Raw genomic sequence first — 25,575 nt, 5'->3', positions numbered from 1 at the left:
GCATTTTAGTAAATCCCTTGTTTAAAACTATATATTTATGCACAAAAAATACTAATCCTATTAAGTTTGGAGTCTATGATGACGGTTTAGTTAAGAGAACTGTAAAAACAAATTAGGCTTATTATTTTAATTGTTAAAATCCATAAGGAAAAATTTTCCTGTAGCTGGCTGTGTACCATTAATTACAAAAATTTAAGAAAAAGATCTTCTGTGTAAAAGGTATATTAGTTTGAAAACTCCAATAAAGGGCTACATTAAAATACAGAACGTTTTCGCTCTAAAGAGAGCATCATCAGTGTTCTAAGCAAGCTCTACATGCTAAACCACCAAAAATTGATGGGTACTTAAACCACCCTTAAAATGCCGACCAAAGGTCTTACATTGGCATATTATTTATTCAACCCTGGCGATGGGTGAAATTTAAAAGGTATACCTCAAGGCACCATAATCACCACAAGCATGTGGGTGGTTGAGTTGATTTCTCTGTCTTCACAAAGAGAAAGGTGAAAGCCAACTGAGCTTAGAACACTGATGATGCTCTCTTTAGAGCGAAAACGTTCTGTATTTTAATGTAGCCCTTTTTTGGGGTTTTCAAACTAATATACCTTTTACACAGAAGATCTTTTTCTTCAATTTTTATTTTAATTGTTGTTCGCTGTATTACGTTGCTGATGAGTCAAAGAAGCGAATATGTTAGCATTCTCTCAAATAAATGTCAACCTCAGCCTTATGTAGTCCACTAGCGAGGCTGTGACGATCGAGCCACCTGAGACTGAGAACACGGAAGAAAACGGAAGAGAACACGGTCTTAAACAGGAAAGAAGGCTTCCCAGGTTGTCAATAAACGAACACTTCATGTCATAGAAATTCACAAGATAGCTACGTAAAACATAACTAGTATGTTTAAAGCTGCTAATTTCTAAATATCGAGCTTATGACCAGACTACAACTCCATCCTAGGCATATACGAAAACAAATGGCCAGACATTGAAAAGTAATCGATACATTATAATAATATGTCACTCGGGGAAGTGACCCCGAGTGGGGTCAGAAGTAATAAATGTGTGGGAAGTGACACACAAAAGGACCTAGAAGTAACAAATGTGCTATAATTGTTAAAAAAGAGATTTATAACTGAATGAAGTTCTATTCAATGATTGCATTATGATGATATAGCTGCAAAGTAAATTAGCTTATTCTTTTAACATCATAATCCTGTGCCTGGATGGGTCTTTGCCTATCTGGCCTATCTTCCATTCAGACCTTTCGTATGCCCTTCTCCTCCGTTGTCTTTTGTCTTACATTCATAGTTTCCACTTCTAGGTCGTTTTCCCGTCATCCAACCATCTTGTTCTATACGTCCCTTTTTTCGTCTTCCTATTTGCTTCTACTATAATTTTTTTGTCTTCTTGTCTCTGTATATGTCTCAGCTAACTGTCTTTGACTTTTGACAAATCTTAAAATATCGTCCCTTCATTTAATTCATTAATTTCGTTGTTTCTCCTGAATCTCCATGTGCTGTCTTCTTCTTGCACCAAGCCCTATAGTTTTCTCAGTATCTTTCTGTGGAATGTTCTGAGTTAGGCTTCATCCCTTTTTATCATTACCTAGGTTTCACAACCGTAGGTTACTACGGGTCTAATTAATGTTGTGTAGATAGTCATTTTGGTTCTTTTGTGTAATAATTTCGATGTCATCAATATTTTATTAACATAGTACGTACCATTCCCTCTGGAAATACGTGTATTAATTTCGTCACTTACGAAATTTTTTTCAACATGTTCAATATAGTTGTTTATTGCGATATTATTTTCATTGCCAGACGTTCTTTTGACGGTCATGTCTCCTGCTAATGATAGCTACAACGTCTGCATATTATGCAGTAATTTGTATTGTTTTGGTATTTATATGGCCGGTAACATTTGTTTTTCTGATGAACTAGGTTAAACAGCATGATTGATAGTGCGTCTCCGTGTCTTACTCTTCCATTGATGCCAAATAGGGGACTCAGTTTTCCATCTACTCTAACTGCGGCTTTTGAACCATGTAGTTGATACATTTGTTAGGTATAACTAGAGTACGAATGCCTTCCAGAATTTTGTTTCTTTTCACACTATCTTTAAAGTAGAAGACTTTAAAATGATATTGCCAATATTAATGAGTTGCGTTCCTGGGACGACTTTACTAAAAGATAGTTCATTTGATTACATGAAATCAACCCAACTCAAGAATATCCGCCACAAAAATCATAGCCTGTGATCTGTCTTTAAAAAGACAACCAAATGCAACGGTGGCAGTAAAATTCTCGGGCTACAGACTTTATTATAAATCACGAGGAAAAACCAGGAAAAACCTCGTGATACTATCCCGAGTACTAACCTAAGTATTTGGGCTTACATTTAGTTTACTCTCAAATCTAATACCAAATTCCGACTTTAATATAGGATATGCTATTTTAAATTATAAACAATATTAATAATACATAGATATTATATACATAAATTCTAAAACCTATACATAAAACCTAAAAAAACCTATACATAAATTCATAATATTCTAAAATAACATATTTTTCGTTGTTCGAGTCTCATCTTCGATATGGTCTTCCTTTTTGGGGTTCTAGTACAGCTGCTCAATTTGATGTCATTTTTAGATTGCAAAAAGGGCAGTAAGATATTTGTTTGTCCTCAGAAGATCTACACATTGCAGAAGTTACTTCAGAGATCACGAAATTTTAACACTTCCATCTTTATATATTCTAGAAACGGTTTGATTAATTCGTAAACACCTTCATGTCTTTCCATCAAGCCCCAATCATCTTTACTCCACCAGAAATTCAATCTTTGATATTTATTTACCGATTCCATCCACTGAGTTAGTAAAGAAATCTATATTATATTCCGCAAAGAAACTGTACAATCATCTTCCGTTACAACTTAAATCTGCAACATCTTTCCCTAAGTTCCGTAAAATGACAAAAGCCTATTTATCCAAAAGACCATATTATTCAATAGAAGAATTTCTCAATGAATAACTAAGAAAATTGGGTTTCATACGCAGTAGCATAAATTTGTCAGTTCCTTATGTTGTACCTATTTTATTTTATTTGTTGTATGTTCAATTTGCAATTTATATAAATTTTGCAATAAATTGATTTTGTCTTGGCTTTTATATTTTATACTGTATATTATTGACGATTTATCTAATTTTAGTAAATTGTAGTTGTTATTTGTTATTTATATTATGTTTTTCTTTTGACTGTATGTAAGCTTTGTCCATAAAATGGTAAAAATTTTCAGTGGCAATAAAGCATATTTCTATTCTATTTTATTCTATAATACTAAAACATAACATATGTACTAACGCGATATGTTACTGACTTACTAATCGTGGTATTTTCTTTCTATTGACTTCCTCTTTTAGTATTGGTAACCACATCCTACTGCATTCTACCGACGAATTTGCGACACAATTCGTTTCATTTAGCATAATTAGAGCCGCTTCTTTGATTTTTCTCTTTTTACTATCTGTTTCTTTCAGGACTATACTTGAATCTTTATATTTCAGGAACGCAACTCATCAATATTGGCAATATCATTTTAAAGTCTTCTACTTTAAAATGTATAATACTTGTCTGAATTGCCAATATAAATCAGTCAGATTAAATAAATTATAAGAAAAATTTTTTACTAAGCAACAACATTTTTGTTTAATTTAGTAATATTTTGTATTTTGACAACGACCCCGACTTGAGCGTCGAAACGTTAATAAAATCATTTTTTTGGTAAAATTGTGGCTTATTTCCCATTGAAAATAGTTGATTTCAATCCTGTATTGTCTAATAGTCTAGAGTCTAGACTAGAGTCTAGTCGCAAGTAGCAATATAGGGGGTTCCATGGGAAATTCCAGCTCGCCGTGATTTGATGGTGGTATTATAGGTTTTTTGTGTCGCTGAATCCAATGGAAGTGGTATGGAAGCCTTAATATGGTCCGTTTAATTGTTATTAACAAATTATGGTCAAATTAGATATTTTTCAGGTATTATTAGAAGCCCTGTAAATAAATTGGTAGTGTTAAGGTCTTCTCTGTTGTATTTTTGGTCGCTGAATCGAATGCGACTAGTCACTATTACTCAAAATATGTTCTTATTTTGTTAATAGCAAAATAAATGTTTATTCGTCGAAAAGCTCGAAATAATGCGCTATCTACAACAAGTGTGTAGTCTTTTTCATAGTATTTTTATAAGCTAAATCGATTGCCACTAGCCGTGATAGCTTAAACCACGTTCCGACTTTGTTATTAATAACAATATTGCAAAAACAACTGTTTCTTCTTCTTCTTGTGCCACTCCTATCGGAGATTGGAAATCATCAAGGCTACCCTGACTTTGTTTACAGCTGACCTAAAAAGTTCATTAGTGGTGCAGCCAAACCACTCTCTCAAATTCCACATCCACGACATTCTTCTACGGCCTGGATTCCGTTTTCCTTCTATTTTTTTTAGACCGTCGTGAGACAGGTTAGTTTTACCGTACTGATGATTCGTCGTTGCGATAGTAATCCTGCTCAGTACGAGAGGAACCGCAGGTTCGGACATTTGGTTGACGCACTTACTCGAGCGGGTAATGGTGCGAAGCTACCATCCGTGGGATTATGCCTGAACGCCTCTAAGGCCGTATCCTTTCTAGTCAAAGGTGGCAACGATATCTTATCTCTTGGAGTTCCGAGAGTCGAAAGGCTCAAAACAATGTGACTTTACTAGGCAATCGTAGTTCGCTACGACTGTCGCACGAGCCCTTATTTCCGTTGAGATTATCGGTTTACGGTGGGATCGATCCTTGCCAGTAGACCAGATCTTTAGACGGACGAACATGGGTATTATAATCTTTTCGATGTTGGAACTCGGAATTGTCTGTACACTGTTTATAGTACGTTTATTCACGGTTTTTCTCTTAATTATAAAAAACCACTTGGATTGACATGAAATTTAATATACTCGTAGCTAACATGTCACACAAAAAAGTGATATTGTGCCGATGTGTGCTTTTACCCTGGGGGTGAGTTTCGCCTCTTTTCGTGGGTGAAAAAAGATGCCTTTAAAATAAGTCCGGATGTGGATAAACTAATTAATTCTAAACAACTTTTGTTCTATAGAGTTTTTCACTCTTTTCACTCAAGTCAATACTTTTCGAATTATTTGCGAGTGAATGTATTCATTTTCAACAAAAAAAAACACGTTTTTAGACGGTTTTTCACAAATAACTCAAAAAGTAAGTATTTTTCAAAAAAAATTTCTTAGCAAAAATATAGGCCACAAATAATTTTAAAAAATGGTGTATGCATGAGGTCTGTAGACTCAGTAGAAGCGGAGTTGTAGCTAATGAACAAAACAGGTTCATATTCGTCAAATTTCAAATCTAATATTTTAACATGAATAACCAACAAATACAACACTTTTTGAGGAAAACTCATTGCAACTTTTTTAAAGTATATAAAAAAACCTTATTCTTATTTTTTTAAAAAGTATCTAGTATCAAAAATAAGCGAATTACGGTCAAAATAAAGTTGGTCCCTTTTCTTTGGTAAAAAAATCGGTAAAATCACCCCCTAATTAGCATCTCAAATGAAATTAATCGTTATCGCTTCACAAGTTGATTTACTTATGCTGTATTTATATGATCTGTGAGTTTCGTGGGTTCAAAATGCTTGTTTTTGAAAGGGCTGTAGTTGAAAGTGCTTGAACGAGTCAACAGTCACGAGTGTATGCAAATTTAGAAACACCAAATCTTTACCAATTTTTGTCTAACAGAAAAACCAAAATCCATAATATTCAGAAAAAGTAAGCTTATTCTCCTTTTCATGAACATTTTTCAGTGCGTCACAAATTATAGAAAAAAAGGTAAGTCCGTGATAATACACATTTATGACATTTATTCTAACGTGACATTTTAGTTAAATCTGACAGTTGTCAAATTTTATTTTCAATTTGGAATAAAACCAAATCAATTGTGTCTATTGCATTTATAAAATGGTAATTTCTTTCATTTGTATAGTCTTATAAATTGTACAGATTATATTGATAATAGTATTATTTTATTTAATAAATAATTCTTTTTTGATTATGGCGCCATTTATCGACAACTAGAATAATCACCAAACTAGAATAATTACCAAAGTATTCACAGACGTGCCTTTTTTTTTCTGTCACATACAATTTAATGCGTTAGAGAGAAATCGAAAAACTGTGACGCACTGAAAGATGATCATGAGAAAAAGAATACATTTTTTTACTATTGGAGATTTTTGGTATCACTCACAATATTTCAATAATTTTGAAAAAAAGCATTTTCTATGCCAGATTTCATGTCAATCCAAGTGGTTTTTTAAAATTCAGAGCAAAAACCGTAAGTAAACGTAACTACTATAAACAGTCATTTTTGTAATAATTTATTAATAACAAAGTCGGAACGTGATTTAAGCTATCACGACTAGTGGTCATCGATTTAGCATATAAAAATACTATGGAGAAGACTACACACTTGCTGTAGATAGTGCATTATTTCGAGCTTTTCGGCAAATAAACAATTATTTTGCTATTAACAAAATAAGAACATATTTTGAGTACTCGCGACAAGTCGCATTCGATTTAGCGACCAAAAATACACCAAAGAAGACTTTAACACTATCAATTTATTTACAGGGCTTTTAATAATACCTGAAAAATACCTAATTTTACCATAATTTGTTAATACCAATTAAACGGACCATATTTGGGCTTCCAGACCACTTCAATAACCAGACCACTTCAATGAGCTAAAGGATATAAAATGGGATATCCTGGGTATATGCGAAACCAGAAGAAAAAGTGATGAGTATGTAATACTAAAAAATGGCACACATTTTATGCATAAAGGTGGCGAATACACTGGAGTGGGATTCTTGGTAAAACAAAGCCTCACACAGTGTATCGAAGAATTCAAGCCCATATCAGACAGAGTAGCATACCTTATCATCAGAATTAATAAAAGAACCACTCTGAAAGTGATCCAAGTATACGCCCCAACCAAAAGCCACGATGAAGAAGAAGTAGAAATATTTTATGATGAAATAAGAACAGCTATAGAAACAAATAAAGCAAACTACGAAATACTATTAGGAGATTTTAATGCTAAATTGGGCAAAAAAGAAGAAGATTATGAACATTTAATTGGCAATTATGGCTACGGGCAAAGAAACGATACAGGAGAAATGCTTCTCAATTTCATGAATGAACATAACATGTACTCAATATTGTTTTCAATAATGTTTTCAATAAAAAACCAAGCAGAAAATGGACATGGATGAGCCCCGATAAAAAGACAAAGAATGAAATAGATTATATCTTAACGAAAAATAGAAACCTAGTAAAAGACGTATCGGTATTAAATCAGTTTGACCTAGGAAGCGACCATAGACTAATAAGAACAAAACTAGTAATAAACAAAAAACTAGAAAGAAAAAGAATACATGAAAAAAGATACAAATGGGCATCTGAAGAAATAAAAAATAGTGAATTTAATAAAAAGATAATGCATGCATTAAATCAAGTTAACATGCAGCAGATAAACTCCAATGATATTGATGATTTGAATAACCTTATGACCGAAACAGTGAACAAAAGCATTCTGCAACTGAAAAAACCAAAAACAACACACAATGAATTAGATAAAGAAATATTACAACAAATAGAAAAAAGGAAGATCTTAAATAAATCTAACAAAAAGGGAACCGCAGAATATAGAGAACTTAATAGGCAGATTAGAAAAGGAATCAGAAAACAAAAAAGAAAAGAAGAAGAAAAATTAATAACAACAACTATTGAAAAAAATAAGAGTATGAAATGCCTCAGACCGACACTAGGACGACGTCAGATAATATCATTAATGGGAAAAGACGAAAATGAAATTACAACTAGAGAAAACATACTGAAACGAATAGAAGAATTTTACACGGAACTCTACAGAACACATCAACAAGACGATGAAATGAGACCAGCACGGAAATTAATAAAAAATGTTGGATCGGAAATAATGCCAAAAGTAACAATTTCAGAGGTAACTACAGCATTGGGAAACATGAAGAGAAATAAAGCTGCAGGAGAAGATAGTATTACTACAGATATGATATTAGAAGGAGGTAAGGAACTCATTGCAATTGTAACTAAGCTTATAGACAGTTGTTTACACCAGGGCAAAGTCCCTAAGAGCTGGAACAACTCTAAAGTAATCTTATTACACAAGAAAGGTGATAATCGAAAGTTAGAAAACTACAGGCTCATCAGTTTATTGTCACACCTATTTAAAATACTCACCAAAGTCATAACTACCCGACTAACAAGAAAATTAGATGAATACCAACCATATGAACAGGCAAGTTTTAGAAAAGGCTATTCAACTTCCGATCACCTGTTAACCACAAAAATATTAATAGAAAAATGTAACGAATACAAGTTTCCAGTTTTTATAGCATTTGTAGACTACGAAAAAGCTTTCGACACTATAGAACACACGGCCGTAATAAACGCAATGCAAAATTGTAGAATAGACAGCAGATATATTAACTTAATAAAAGAAACTATGGACCAAGCTACAGCTACATACTACCTAAATGAAAATGAATACTCGAACCCTGTACTATTAAACAGGGGAGTCAAACAGGGAGACACTCTATCACCCAAACTGTTCACCTTAGTTTTGGAGGACGTTTTTAAAAATCTAAATTGGAAATATAAGGGAATAAACATCAATGGCCGCTATCTCAGTAATCTACGATTTGCGGATAACATAATCCTGATAGCTACTGACCTACAAGAACTGAAACCATCCTTTCAGAACTACACACAGAATCTTCTAAAATAGGACTGAAAATGAATTTAAACAAAACAAAAGTCATGCACTCCGAAGAAACGATGACAATAATAAACAACAAAGTTATAGAAAAAGTTGAAGAATATATATACTTAGGACAAAAAATAATACTAAATAGGGAAATTCAAACGGAAGAAATAAAAAGAAGAAGAAAGTTAGCATGGGCAGCATTTGGCAAACTGAACTATATACTCAGAAATCAGCAAATTCAACTACATCTTAGATCTAAAGTCTTTGATGCATGCATTATTCCGATATTAACATATGGGGCACAAACATGGACAATCACAAAAAAGAATATGAACATACTCAGAGTCACTCAACACGCGATGGAAAGAGCAATGCTTGGCATATCACTTAAGGACAGAAAAACAAACACATGGATAAGACAGAAAACCAAAGTCACCGATGTGGTACAAAAATCACTAAAATTGAAATGGGAATACGCTGGACATGTAGCTAGGAGCGATCTTAACAAATGGCACAGAACAATTCTAACCTGGAGACCATACGAACACAAAAGACCCAGAGGCAGACCTTCTATGAGATGGACAGAAACGAACTGCTGGGAAAAATTGGCTACAAGTAGCGTACAACAAAAGACAATGGAAAGGAAGACTTGAAGAGGCTTATGTTCAGATGTGGACGTGAATGGCTAGACGAAGAAGAAGAAGAAGACCACTTCCATTGGATTCAGCGACCAAAAAAACCTCTAGTACGACCATCAAATCACGGCGAGCTAGAATTTCCTACGGGACCCCCTATGTTGCGACTAGACTATAAGCCAAGTGTTCTCTTGAAGAATTTAATGTGGCAATTCGGTGTTCACGAAAAAGAAGAGAACCAGTTACTCTAGTTCGAGACCAGCAGCATGAAGTCGCGTCTTAACTGCCCTTTCACTTACGCTTACATTTCTCACTGATAGCAGGTGATTTCGAAGAGAAACTGCAGTGTTTGTTCGGTCTCTCAAAGCACTAAAAACGACAAGTGGTCATCTTTAGCTGGTGTAATTCTGCCTCGACCTGAACCAAGTCTTCGAGTAAGCAGAGTGGTCTCTTCGTGCCGCTGCCATACTCGCTACACACTCGAGAAATAAAAGCCGGGTACACATATGCAAGCTGAACTGTATGCGAACGCCATATTCGTATAATTTGTAAGGCGGGACGAACAGCTTGCGAGCTGTTCGTTCGTCGCTCGTCACGAACGACAGCCTGTCGGTTTTTGGGACGAACACAAAGAAAATTCACAATTAAATTTGGGCCGCGTATGCAGCAATATTGCCTGTTCGTGTGGTCGCATCGAGATTGAGTAAATGAGGTGTTCCTAGAGATTAGAAACGTGAGAAACACAATGTAATCAATTTTTATTTTATAGTCGATAAACAAATAATTGCTGTCTTTATTTACATTTAAAACGTGACGTTGAGATAGATTTACAAATTAAATGAATCATTTAAATAAACTTCGCACAAGTTGGTTCGACGCTTTCCATGGATTGTGATGAGTTTGCGATGAGTTCGCTGTAAATATATTTTCAACGAACTGTGCGCGAGCAGCTGACAAACAGGTCGGCTCGCATAGGTGTACCCAGCTTTACACTAACGTTTCTGGCAGTTTCGTGCTAACCACAACAGAACTTATGCTCATTGCAATACACTGACACTCACAACACTACATAAACAATTTACAATTGACGTTAAAACCACAGAAGCAAAAACTGTTCTGATAATGGTTTTCAGGAATTAGGTTAAGGGGTCTTTTTTATTTGAAACGCTAATCGAAAGAGCAACAACAAAAATTATGTTACATGCTACAACCGAAAATAGTTAAAAAAGAATAATAATTTCTAAAATAAATTCAAATTACGGGGTGACCCTCATTTTATGCTCGACAGTGTATTTTACGTTATGTTTTCTGTTAGTGTATATTATTTATTTTTTTTATCAGATTTATTTATACATAACCACTTATAAAATAAAAGTAACTTTATTGGAGCTATTTTTTCAGATACATGATGTGTGTTCCAAGGCCTCTTCATTTCCTTTTAATATAATTTTTGCATTCAATTTACCAAATCCATGCATTCATTATTAATGAATCCTTCTTCTGTACCAGAACTGTTAATTAAATTTAATCCATTAGGTTATCAGCCGATGTGACATTCTCGAGTAGGGCGGCAAATAAAAAAAATCAATCAGGAACATTCATTAAAGTCAAAATAAAACAGATTTTTTACCGTGTTGATGTTCTTAATCTAATGCTCTCGTATGCGTCTGTTCACACTAGAAACTTCTTAATTTCTAGGAAGAAACACATATGGCATATATGATGCTTGATACAATCGACCAGACATTTTGTGCTTGAAGTCTGGACAGGAATGTTTTTTCACATAATATGCCTTTAGATGATGGAATAATAAATTTCAGCTGTCAATTTTGAAATAATATTATGTCTACTATGAATGGGTATTTACCGAATCATAGAAATCGATCAATTATTTATATAGACAATATAGAAAAGTGTTGTCCTCTCCTACAAAGTTTATATTTTTTTGCTGTTTTTTTGTGTATTGCGTGAAAAGGTCATTGACATTATAAAATAGCACTCACAGAGAAATTTAGTCCTCATTCTTGGAAGGATCAGTCTTTTTTGCTTACCTATAATGTCTTATCAAGTTCTTTCCTTTTTTTGTCTTTAGTTTTTCTTTCCATTTTATTAGTCCTGCGTTTTGTAAGTTTTCTTCAACATCTTTCAGCCATTTTGATGTTTGTTTTCCTCTTTTATTTCTTCCTCCTGGGTTTCGTTCTATCATCATGTATGCCACTGCTTCATATCCTGCTCATCAGATGTATCCTAGCCATCCTTCGACATTACTTTATTTTGGTCAGGACATGTTCTTCCAATACCCTGTTAATCTCAGCATTTGTTCTGATTATATTTCTGTTTCTATAGGTATTCCTTTTGATGTGTTTTCATTCAGTCCCAGTACAGTATAGTTCTCGTGATATTTTTTCCACTATTCGTAAGTCTTCTTCATCTTTTTTACTCACAATATTGAATATCGCAAGTTTTCACAATATTGAAAAGGTTATTATGAAAAGTTGTTTAGAATTAAAAACTACGTTCTAATATATGGAATTACATCCTTCTAATTAAAACAAATATTTTTGAAAATTTTTCTCAAATAACGGATACCCAGCATCATTTTCATTTACATATGATAACGCTGTTATTATTAATTTTACAAAGAAAAGTTATAGCGATACGCTTTAATTACTATTTTTGCTAATTTTGTTTTCTTAATTCTTAATAACTTTTCTCAAAACAAAACAACATTAGTCATTTAAAATTCACGTGTAATACACAAACCATATGCCAACAAGGGCCGTTGATTTCGAGAAACGAAAATGTATCCCCTAAACAGATTGTATAAAATTAATGTTCTTTCGAGGAAACACTAATTGATTACGATGCCAGATTGCCACACTCTTCATGTCAACTTCGTAAAATACAAAAAGGTTCTCATCTTTTAAAAGACAGATGCAGTAATTTATGGCCCTTCTGGCCATTATCGAAAAACCGTAAAGCAGTTGACATAATAGTTGGTGGTTCGGCCAGTCAGTCTCTACACAGCATGCGAACGATTCAGACACACCCTCACTCTCGCTAACAATACCCTTTCGAGATATAAGCAAAACACCTCGCTTGTTTACCCAAAATAAATAAATATATTACTGTTCGTTGTTAGACTTATTTTTAATTAATTCCGTCAACACACACCACCGGAATAAAGTTATTCATCATAAAAAGCTCTGCATGGTCTAAAATCTAAGATGCAATCTTTATCTATCAAATTTTATTAATTTTATACGAGGTATGTAAAAAATATGAAATTCGCTCAAGAGGAAAGTACCTCTATGGTTCACAATATTTAAATTAGAAGGATATACTTAATTGCACATTAAAACGTAGTTTATCTACTCTATGTTATATTATTATGTATAAGTTTTTAGTTTGTGAAAGCTGTCATTATAGATAGCAGTGCGTGAAGTGTTTAGAGTGTGCGTGAAGTAACAATGTATTTTAAATGGGACTTACTTTTTCGCACTGTTTTTATATTAACACACTTTTTTTTTATTAACACACTTTCATATAATCAAATATCCTTAAATTTCGCGTTGTCATGGTGATGACATAATGAGCAATAAATTACGACAAAAGTTTTGACAGTTTTGTGGTTTGAAAGAAGTTAGAATTTTTAAATGTCAAAGTTCTAAAAATTGTAGAATAGAAATGAATTCCAGTGACTAAGAGTTACAGTTTTTTTATTTGTTTATGGTAGAGTAAATATTGTATGAAACTGTGCGTGAAGTACTTTTTGCGAACTTACGCGATGTATAGCACTCGCGCCGCTGTCGCTCGTGCTCTAAATATCGCGTGCGTTCGCAAAAAGCATACTTCACGAACTGTTTCATAAATAACTATTTTAATTCTAAACAAATTTTCATAATAGCAATTTTCCATATTATGAATTTAAATAAGTAAATAAACACAGTTTTCATTATGATAATGTAAATAATGATGATTCATTTTAGCTTGTTTATTTATTTATTTTATTTTTTATCCAATTTTATCATTTTAAAGCAAGTTTCTTCAGTGTATCTTAACTGCAATGGTTGCAATTCATTTGAATTCTTGAATTTGTCGTTTGGAATTGTTATGAAAGTTGAAAGAATCCAGTTTTTGAGGGATCTGTTTTATTTAATATGGTGTTAACAAGATTAGCTAAAGTAATGATTTCTTCTTTAATTATTATAATATCATTGTGCGCATAAATAATGTTCAACACATTATGTCGTCTACCTATTTAAGTTCTTGACAAAAAAATATTATTCATATAATTTTTTGTTTAAAACACCCGAAAATTTTCAAGAAAATAATTATATACTAGTAACTTACGCTAATTATTCAGTCAAAAGATTAATTTTTTAATCCAACCTCTAATTCAATTTTTACATGCTGTAGACCTGATTGAAAGGCAACGTTTTTTATTTAATCAACTGGGTATAACGTTCAATGCAAAAGAAAAAACAAGACCATGCGAAACAGTGCGCACCTATTTTTTTCATCTACTACCTAAAAAAATTGGGTTCAAAGGGTTATAGCGAAAAAAACTTTAACGACTAATTTTTTTAGAGCTCCAGGCATAAGCGATATCGCGCCGTCTCTTTCTAACCATATAATTATCTCGGGAAGCAGGAAGGAGCTGAATTGTTTTGTAGTTTTTTTTTGGAAGTGGGGATAGATGGGGTTTTCACACACCGTTTTTGCATACGACGATGCGACTGAGATTCAGGTAGACAGTGTCGTCGGTTAGAAAAAATTTATAAATATGTAATTCGTTCAAGAGTAGTTTTCATTTACTACAATAAAGAAACTGTGTAATCCACGAAGATAGAGAAATATAGCTTCGCAAATATACAAATATATTTATATTAAGACAAAATGGAAATATGATTTTCTCTCCAGTGACACCCTGAAACGTATTCTTTTATTAACTTGTCTAGTGTATCCATTATCTTTCACATGATAAACATAATATGTCAGATCCTTAAAATAGTGTTTAGTCAATGAGTCAAAAAATTTCGTTGTAAAGCAACTGATAGAAAAATACAGGAATAAAGAGAGCAACGCTCATATGGTATTCATTGATCTTGAGAAAGCATATGATAGAGTTCCTCGAGAGATTCTGTGGTGAGCACTCAATAAGAAAGGAGTCCCTGGCGAATATGTAAAGATTGTGAGAGATATGTATGAGGGAGTAACGACTAGTGTTAGGACAGGTGTGGGAGAGACTGATAAATTTCATGCGAAAGTAGGATTGCACCAAGGCTCGGTGCTTAGTCCTTATTTATTCTCATTAGTTTTGGAGAACAGATAACAGCGAAACTACAGGGTAGCATTCCATGGTGCCTAATGTATGCTGATGATGTAGTGTTAATAATAGGAAATAGTGAAAGAGACTTAGAAGAAAAACTGGAACAATGGAAACAAGCTTTGGAGGAAAAAGGTTTAAAACTTAGTAGGACAAAAAAAGAGTATTTGGAATGTTCATTTAAAGATGGAGTTAATACAAATAAAATGGTATCTTTGGATGGTGAAATGATTGTGAAGAGCAATAGTTTTAAGTACCTAGGATCAGTATTACAGAGTAATGGAAAAATAGATGAAGATGCATGCAGAAGAATTAGGGCTGGATAGATGAAGTGGAAAGAAGCGAGTGGTGTGTTGTGTGACAGAAAAATTCCAATGAAGCTGAAGGGAAAATTCTATAAAACAGCCATAAGACCGGCTATGATGTACGGAACTGAATGTTGGGCAGTGAAAAAGAAAGAGGAACAACGAATGCATGTGGCGGAAATGAGAATGCTTAGATGGATGAGTGGAGTGACAAAGAAGGATAAAATTAGAAATGAGTATATTAGGGGAAGTCTAGGTGTGGCACCAATTGATGCCAAAATGAGACAGCATAGGTTAAGATGGTTTGGTCATGTTCAACGTCGAGACGTTAATCACCCAATACGAAGAATAGCTGAAGTGCAGATTCCTGGAAGGAGTAGGAGAGGAAGACCAAAGAAGACCTGGGGGGAGACGATTAGGCAGGACATGTTGGTAAAGGGGATTAATATTGATATGACCCAACATAAAATTGTGTGGACAAATACAATTAGGGAAGCCGACCCCGCATAGGGATAAGGCAAAGAGAATTATGATGATGAGTCAAATGAGAATGAAACTCGAATCGGTGTCACATCATTTTATATTAGGCCAGATGCCTAAATTATTGAGAGCTCCATATACATAACATTCGGATGAAGTAAATTCTTCTTCTTTTGGTGCCGTGTCCGTATTCAGACGTTGGCCGTCATCATGTTTACAAATTCCTCAAAACCTTTCTCTATCAACTGCTGCGCGAAATAATTCTTCTACTGTGGAACCACACCATTGTCTAATGTTACGCAGCCATGAAAGTTTCTTTCGACCAATCCATCTCTTTCCCATCACTTTTCCTTGTATTATAAGGCGAAGGAGATGGTATTTAGGTCCTCTAATAATATGGCCGAATATTCTGTTTTTCTCCACTTTATGATGTTTATGAGCAGACGTTTTGAATTCATCATTTGAAGAACATATTCATTGGAAGTGTGCGAAACCCACAATATCTTTAGGATTTGTCGATAGCACCACAGATGGAATGCTTCCAATGAACTAAATTAATAGAAGAAAAGTACGGAGGACTCCAAGAAGGACTCAAAAACTAACAAAAATTTCTTCCATCAGTAGTCTAGTGAAAAATTATAAGTCCCCAAATAGAGGGAAAAATCCAAGAGGACAATGTGTGCCAACTGAACCAAGATAGCTGGGCCATAGTTATTTGTAGGGGAGTGCATTTAGATTTTCACTTCGGAAAAAATCAAACAAGATAAAACTTTTTGTAATTTCATTAAGAAATGTTTAATAAACAACATATAAAAAAGTTCTACTCGAGAAGTGGGTGCTTCATTTTTTATTAAACAAATGAACAGCGAAGTTAGATGTTTTTTTAAATAACTCCGAAAATATAATTTTTAGAAAAAAACTGACGTGACCATTGAAAAATTCAGAAAATTTTACAAAAAAAACTTTATATAAAGATTTTTCTAAAATTAAATCTCTAGCTTCCGTAATTTTTTATTTATAACGCTAAAGTCACCCTTCTCACACACATTGGCGCAATGTAAACTAGCGTTGGAAGAAGTGCACGGTTGAGTTTTTTATTGTAATTCTTTAACTAATGGATCAAAAGAAATTTTACAAATTGGACATGAAAGAAGATAAAATAAGCTATCTTATGGTTGTAATAAAAAGAAATAAAATGTATGGACATAAGTACGGTGTGGGCGGAAAGTGAGACTTACATGAATTTTGTTTAAAAATGATTTAAAAATGTGTAACTAATACAATTTTACTTACAAAGCTCTCAAATTTGCACAACTTACCTCTCAATCATCTTACTAAACGATGTTTCATTCAAAAAAAATCTCAAAAATTTAATTCAAATAATACGCTGTCTCAAAAAATGTAATTTTTGAAAACTTCGTAGTTCTACAGAATTCCCACCACTTTAAGACGGTATTACTCAAGTTTGAATAAATCTAATACAATTTTTTTAATATTTTTTAAAGCCTAGGATGTAATCTTTAAAAAACACTGAATTATTTTAGATTAAAAATGAAATAAACAATTTCTTTTTGAGAAAACTAAGAAAGATAACAAAAATGTAATACAAAAACCGAAAATTACCAGCTGAAAAAAATGTATATACAGAGTGATCAAAACATTTTTCTGTAAAACTTACCTAAAATTAATTTAATAATAAGCTTCAAAAATAATAAATGTTCAACCAAAAAAAATTTTTTTTAGCTCTTATACAGTATGTCTGCGTAACTTGTAACCTATTGATAACTTTTTTAATATCAGTTTTACGAAAAAAAGTTATTCTTTATAAAATACTCTGCATCGTACATAACATAAGATGCAACCATCAAATATCAAATTTTGTTAATTTTGTACGAGGTATGTCAAAAAATATGAATTTCACTCAAGAGTAAAGTACCTTTATATTTCACAATATCGAAAAATTTTATAAAAAAAAGTTGTTTGGAATTAAAAACTATGTTCCAATATGTAATTATATCCTTCTAATCGAAAATTTGTTTTTTTAATATTGTTTCAAATTAATTATACCAAACATCATTAAATTTTCACTTATTATTTTTGATAACTGATTTATTATTAATTTTATGAAGAAAGTTATTCGTCATAAATAGCTGTGCATGGTCTAACACTTAATATGCAAATATAAAATATTATATTTTATCAATATTATACGAGGTATTATGTAAAAAAATTGCATAAAAGTGTAATTGCATATTGACACGTCGTTTTTAATTCTGAACAACTTTCCATACTAACAATTTTCAGTATTATGAAAAATATAGGTATTTTACTCCTAACTGAAATTTTTATTTATTGACATATCTTGTACAAAATTGATAAAAATTTATATTTTATGATTGCATTTAAAGTTTTAGAACATGCAGAGCTTTTTACTAAGAATAACTTTTTATTTATGATTCCATTGCAACAATTTTTTGAATATTGAAGAGATAGATTTTGAATAATTGGTTCTTTCTTTCTAATACATTTTAATTTTTAATATTTTTGTGAAAATTATTTGTTTATCTTTTTTTTAAGAATGAAATTCCATATTTGTTTGATTGGATTCTACTTGTTTTTCATTTAAATATCCGCCATTTTGGATCCGCCATTTTGAAATTTAAATTTTTATTCTTTAATTCAGATTCAACAACCTGTTAAAAATAAAGACAATAAATGTTTTAGAAAAATGTTCTTTTTTATGTTCTTTTTAGAAAATCCGCATTTTGGATCCGCCATTTTATAGTTTATAATGTTAACATTTAAGTTAGGTTTATCAAAGCTCTCAAAAATAAATATATGTAGAAATAAATACATTTTGTAAAGAAATTATAATTTTACAACTATTTTTTAAGTTATCCGCCATTTTGAATCTGCCATTTTATAATTTAAATTATCAAAATTTGATTCAGGTTCAGCAACCTCTCAAAAATATCCACATATATGTAAACAAACACGTTTTATAAAAAAAATCGGATTTTACAACTGCTTTTTAAGGAATTTAGGAAATAATCCGTCATTTTGAATCCGCCATTTTGAATTTGCAAATTGTAATGTCAGATTCGGGTTCAGCATAATCAAAACTAAAATAAAAACATTTTTTATCAAAATAAAATGTTGAATTCACCCGTATTCTTAACATTATTTATACAAAACAATTGTTATTGTTTAAACAATTAATAAACAATTAGCGGCGAAATTTGTGAGTAGAACTTTTTACTTTAACACATTGATAAACTAACAAAAAAAGTTTTAGAAAAATATAACCTTGTTTGATTTTTTCCGAAACATTGTATCTTCTCGTTCTAATTGCACTCCCCTATTGGTTATCTTGAAATCACAAATGACTATCTGTGAGGACTGGACAATCCAGTGACTCGAAAAACGTAAGTCACCCATCTAGACATGTACAAGCTTGTACATAGTTACAGAGTTCTGGAGTAGGTGTAATAAATAAATGGAATATAGTATAAATATAAATTATGGTAAGACCATAAGTCAACTATCTACAACACGATATCTTTATAATAGACCACTAAAAACAAACTGCAACTCTCTTCCCAAAATATTGTTAATGGCTTTTAGAGGACTTCTTGGCGGAGTTTAACAAAAGGTAGAGTTTAGTATCAAAGTCTCATGACACAAGTCCCAGACACAAGTTTTACAAACAGATACAGTGCACAGATTCTAAAGGTGCGGGTGGGGATGGCGTCTATGCACATTATTATAGTCGGCGTATGAGTCAGAAAGTATTCGAAATAATGAAATAATAAATTTTATTCTTCTTCTTCTTCAGCCTTCAGTAATCCAACTTTAGACATAGGCCTCCCCCAATTCAATCCAGTAATCCAGTGTTGCCTATTTTGCGCCACCTGTTTCCAGTTGTGTCCTCCAAACTTCTTTATGTCATCGGCCCATCTCAATTGTGGCCTTCCTCTACTTCTTCTTCCTAACCACGGTGTCCATTGTTGTATTTCGTGATTCCATCTTTTATCCTTCAGTCGGGCATTGTGTCCTGCGAAGCTCCATTTTAATTTGGCAGCATGTTCTTCTGCGTTTTTTTGTCTATGAGCCTTACCCCGAGCATTGATCTTTCCATCGCTCTCTGTGCCTTTACTATTTTATCCATATTGGCCTTGGTGAGTGTCCAAGTCTGTGAACCATACGTAAGTATAGGGAGGATACACTGATCATAAACTCTGGTTCTCAAATATTGTTCTATTTTAGTGTTTTTCAAGATCCAACTCAGTTCCCAATCACGCTAACCTTCCAAATTCTTCTAGTAATTTCGGCAGTTTGATTTTCTTTGTTAACTTTCATTATCTGTCCCAGGTAGATGTATTCGCTTACTGTTTCTAAATCTATGTCATTCAACGCTATTTTTGTAATGTTCGGTGTATTCGTCATTACTTTTATTTTTTCAAAGTTCATCCTAAGACCTACTTTTTCCGAAGCTTGAAATAGTTGCGTCATCATGGTCTGTAATTATTCGAAACTTGTAGCGAATATTACAATGTCGTCAGCATATCTTAAATGACTCCGTTTTCTTCCATTAACATTTATTCCTTTATCTACCCAGTTAATGTCTTTGAACACGTCCCAGTGTGAACAGCTTTGGTGAAATAACGTCTCCCTGGCGAACTCCTCTGTTGATTGGTATAGCTTTGGTTTTCTCATCTATTTGTATTTTCATTGTAGCTTTCTTATAAATATTATGTATGAGCATTCTGTATCTAGAATCTATCTTGCAGTTGTTCATAGCTCTCTCTATTGCCCAAAGTTCTATGGAGTCGAATGCCTTTTCATATTCAACGAAGCCAATGTATAAGTTCAAGTGATATTCATTGGCTTTCTCTATTAGCGTTCTGACTGTAAGAAGATGATCCGCTGTAGGCTGTACTTTAACCCTTTCGGAATCATGCCTGCTCTACCGGATGATAGCTATCAAGCATCGACGATAGCCTATTAGTTATTACTCTCATAAACAGTTTGTATGTACATTTGGGACAACAGGGAAATTGGCCTATAGTTCTTTAGATCTCTCCTGTCTCCTTTTTTGAAGAGAATTATTGTCAAGCTTTCTTTCCAATCATCTGCGACTTCTCCTTTGTGAAGGCATTCGTTGAAACGATTTTTCAATTCTTCGAGAATAATTTCACTCCCCTCCTTTAACATTTCGGCAAGTATTCCATCTGGGCCCGGAGCCTTATTGTTCTTTAGTTGTGCCATAGCTTGTTTTATTTCGAAGGATTCTATGTTAGGCAGTACTTCTGAGTTCACATTTATTATATTTTTCTTAAGATTTTCCTGTGCTGTGTTATCTGGGTCTTTGTTTGAGGAATATAAATCACGGTAAAATGTTTGTGTAACTTTTAGGATTTTGTTCTTTTCTCTTGTTTCTTTTCCATCTTTATCTTTTAATGAGATTATTAGAGGCTTTCCTATGTTTGATCTTAAGCATTTTAGGCCTCAATTCTTTTCTATAATTTTTTCTACCTTGTTTTCATTGTAGATCCTTAAGTCTTCCTTTACTCTCTTCTTTATTTGTTTATTCAATTCTTTGAGACCGTCGGTGTTTCGCTTTCCTTCGCTTAGAAATAGGCGTCTCTGTTCCATCAACCGTTTTGTTCCAACAACCATTTTGTCTTCTTTACTTTTCGTTTTCTTTGCCACAGTCAGGCCTGCTTTCAAGAGCTTTCGTTGCATTTCTCTATTAATTGTGTTCATGTCGGTATTTTTTTGTTGATAATATCCTACAAATTCTTCTCGTGACTTCTCTGTACTCATCTCCGTTCTGTCGGATTTTAGTTTGATCTATCTGATTATAATTATGTGGCCTGTTTCTACGGGTTTTGGTCTGTTTAAAAACAAACCTTGCTCTTAAAAGACGATTATCGCTGCCAGTTGTGAATTGACTGAGAGCAGTTATGTCTTCAAAAATGTCTTTGTTCCCACATAAGAAGTAATCGATCTCATTTTCGTCTTTTTATCGGGAGATATCCACGTCCATTTTCGGTTTGCTTGTTTTTTGAAATATGTGTTCATGGCATATAAATTTTGTTGTTCAACAAAATTAAATACAACAAAACAACAAAATAAATTTCATATTATTTGTTATTTCATTATTTCAAATATTTTCTCTCTCATACACCGAGTATACACCACCGACTATACACCATTGGCACTTTTAGAATCTGTGCACTGTAGATGCCTTTAAAACCGACCACTCACGATACTGCGGCGTCGTTAAATTTTGTCGAATTCAACTACTTGACAAAAATTTTGATCGTGCGTGAATGTACCGGGTGTCCCAATAAGAATGGCTCTCGGTCATATCTCAGGAACCGTTTATAGTAGAGCTTTGAAATAAAAAATTTTATAACAAAAGTTGCCTCAGTAAAAGCTTGGAAATTATTTTCATAATTGTGGGACCACCGCTAGAGGGCGTAATTGAATATCAAAAATTAAAAAATCTAAATTTTACAAAATTTTCCTAATGAAGGGGCACTGGAAATCCAATCGTCGTATTCTTCATAAAATTCTACGCATATTTGATTTGACAAGTTTAGGTCTACCTTTGGAAATAAGAGGTGGGGGTGAGTGGGAACCTTGTTCTGAAAAACTGGCTGTGTCTCCGGTTCTGTTTAATAAAATTTTGCAAACTTGGTCTTGTTGAAGACAGATCTTTTTCGTCAATGTAAAAGTTATGATTTCGAACCAACTTACTGAGTAATATGCCAGCTAGAAGGCGTTATTTAATTTTTTTCAGAAATCTAGTGTTCCTTGAAAAATATTAAATACAAACATGCATTTTTAATACGATATTATAAAATTAGACAAAATTAGCAACAGAATAGCGAAAACCGCATGTTAATACCTTTTTTCTATCTCGAGATATCTTACAAAACGTGTAAATTTAAAAACATAACTGTTACTGTTACCGGTAAACGAAATTCATTAAAAGTAGTGTGCTATGGAAACAACAAAGAAACATTTTCCAGCTGTCAACGTATATTAGGTCTTTTCAACGCTTCTCATTTGTTTCGAGCCTCGTTCATATCTCGTATATTAATATTATACACGGATTATACGCCATACGACAAAGGCTCGAAACAAATGAGAAGCGTTGAAAAGCCCTATTACAAAGAAATAAAAACAACTATTTAGTGATGACATAAACGTTCAAATTTTTGCCCATCATTTTCGTTGCAAACATTTACTCTTTCAAGAGTAGATTGAACAGCAGTCTCAATTTCTGCTCTCGATATGCTTTGAATGGCGTTTAGTATTCTCTGGATAATGTATTCTAGAGTAGTGTATGATGGGCAACAATTTGAATATTTAGGTCGTCACTAAGTAGTTCTTTTTGTTCTGTGTTATATTTAATTTTAATAGTATTGTTTCTCTTTATATTGTTGTTTTAATTAATATATTTTTATACGTTGACATCTGGAAAATGTTATTTTGTTTTTTTCCACAGCACACTACTTTTCATTACCTTAGTTTACCGGTGATAGTAACAGTTATGTATAAAATTTACACGTTTCTCGAGATATCTTGAGATAGAAAAAAGGTATTGACATGCGGTTTTCGCTATTCTATTGCTAATTTAATTTAATTTTATAAAGTATGATTAAAAATCTATACTTGTATTTAATATTTTCCAAAGAAAACTAGATTTCTGAAAAAAATTAAATAACGCCTCCCAGCTGGCTTATTACTTATTAGGATGGTTCAAAATTATCACACTTACATTGAAGAAAAAGATCTGTCTTCAACAAGACCCAGTTTTCAAAATTTGATTTAGCAGAACCGGACTTACAGCCATTTTTTCATAACAAGGTTCCCACTCACCCCACCTCTTATTTGCAAAGGTAGAGCTAAACTTGTTAAATAAAATATGCGCAGAATTTGATAAATAATACAATAATCGGATTTCCAGTGCCCCTTCATTAGGAAAATTTTGTAAAATTTAGATTTTTTTATTTTTGATATTCAATTACGCCCTCTAGCGGTGGACCCACAATTATGAAAATAGTTTCCAGGCTTTTCCTGAGGCAACTTTTGTTATAAAATTTTTTATTTCAAAGCTCTACTATAAACGGTTCCTGAGATATGGCCGAGAGCCACTCTTATTGGGACACCCGGTACATCCATCAAAATCGTTACAATTTGACCACAGAGAGACTGACATGTCTGCTACAGTGTTGCAGAATTGATATAATCGACGATTTTGTCGAACGACACCGCAGTATCGTTAGTGGCCGGCTTAAGAGCTGCTATTTCCTTTTCACTGGGACCGAGGAAACATTTTTAATAAATCATCACAAATTATGACCTACCCAGATGATCATACCACTTTTTCAAATGCCTCAAAAATATGATCCTGTAAATGAATGAAGAAAAAACTAATTCACTATTAATAACACTAGATCATCAAATTCACATGCGTAGGCTCCTTGACGACCAATAAGAACTCTAAACGAAGAAATTTCAAGGGAGATTTTAAGAAATTGCTATTTTGGAATAAATAGACAAAAAAGAGTAAAAATTTAAGTCAAAAAACAAAGACCCAAACCCTTCTTTCCCGTCCCTTCGAACGACCAAAAATGCAGATGAAAACCTCTTGCTTATATTTGAACTAAGTGAGAGGAATGTTCTTATTTTTATACCAAACGAGAGGTTATGGCTATTAAAGAAAGCTCCCATCCGGTTGAAGTTGGATCTAGCTTTTCCGATGCGCGCTCTTATTTATTGGCTGTTGGTCCATTCTTCATTTATTATGGTGTCGAGGTAGTTGTAGTCTTGTAGTGCTTCACTCTTTCTACAGTAGTTAGGTTGACGTAGAGTTGATCTCTATTATCTTTTTCTTGCTAATGATCATAAGCTTGCTTTGTCTCCTTTACGTTTATATTGAGTTCATATTATTGACTGCAATACGTTATTTTGTTCAGAAGGACTGGTAGGTCTTCTAGGTTGTCCGCAAATAGGTGCTATGGTGTCATCTGCTCTCTGATCTATTTCGTGATTAAACATTTATACACATCTTTATTTTGATTATTAATGATTTTTTTAAATATTAACTTTTTATTTGTTTTTTCTTTTTAAACGCTTTTCTTTACTTAAATAGTTTGTATCAAAGTTTTAGACGTTAATTTGACTGACTTTTCTTCAATGCAAATGAATGAAAATTTGTAGACATATGCATTCGCGGGAACAATACACGAATAGTCAATAAAAGAAAATTTGTTTATTAATTGTTTAAATAAAAAAAAAACGATTTTAACGGAAAATGCTTAAATTTTCTTGTTTTTTACAATGAAGGAACTTGACACTTTTACAGATTGTAGCTAATTATATGAACTATACATAATTTCACTTTTTACATTAATTGTTTACGTTATGCTTCATAAATAAACAATAAAGTTTCAAATTTTTTGCCGATGCCGACTACTTTTCATGTTTGTACATCATATGTTTTATACATACAGTAAAACCTCGATATAACGGACTAATTGGGGGGACGGGGTGTCCGTTAAAGCCGAAAGTCCGTTATATAAAAATAAGCTTTAAACAACAATATGTGCACTGTATTTAAATATAAATAAAAAAGGCAAGTCACAAATAAATTGTATTTAATTGTCTTACTCTGAAGTGACGTTGCTGTTTGATATCGACGCGCCTGCTTTCGATAATCCTGCATTAAAAAAGGAATCAAGTTTTGTTTGCAATTTTGAAGTTTGCTGTTTTTTTATAATCACTTCTCTAAAATTACGCTGCTCTCTTCTGTCCCCTGCGGTATCTTCATCGTGCAATACAACCATTACATCATCTAAAACTGTCAGCATTATATTCGTTTGGTTATCAAAATTACTCCCTGATCGATGAGTTGAATAAGCGATGTTGTATTTT

At 32.9% G+C, this 25,575-nt stretch overlaps 1 protein-coding gene across 2 annotated transcripts in view; it reads right to left on the bottom strand.

Moving 5' to 3' along the window:
* Positions 1 to 25,575, bottom strand: part of LOC114325201 (zinc finger protein rotund-like) — a 1,204,079-nt gene that overhangs the window by 607,331 nt on the left and 571,173 nt on the right. The gene's annotated exons all lie outside the window — the stretch shown is intronic.

This window comes from Diabrotica virgifera, chromosome 7 (assembly GCF_917563875.1).
Source record: "Diabrotica virgifera virgifera chromosome 7, PGI_DIABVI_V3a".
NCBI classification, from domain to species: domain Eukaryota; kingdom Metazoa; phylum Arthropoda; class Insecta; order Coleoptera; family Chrysomelidae; genus Diabrotica; species Diabrotica virgifera.
Note: the sequence above shows the minus strand (reverse complement) of the source record. Positions and strands in the feature narration are given on the sequence as shown.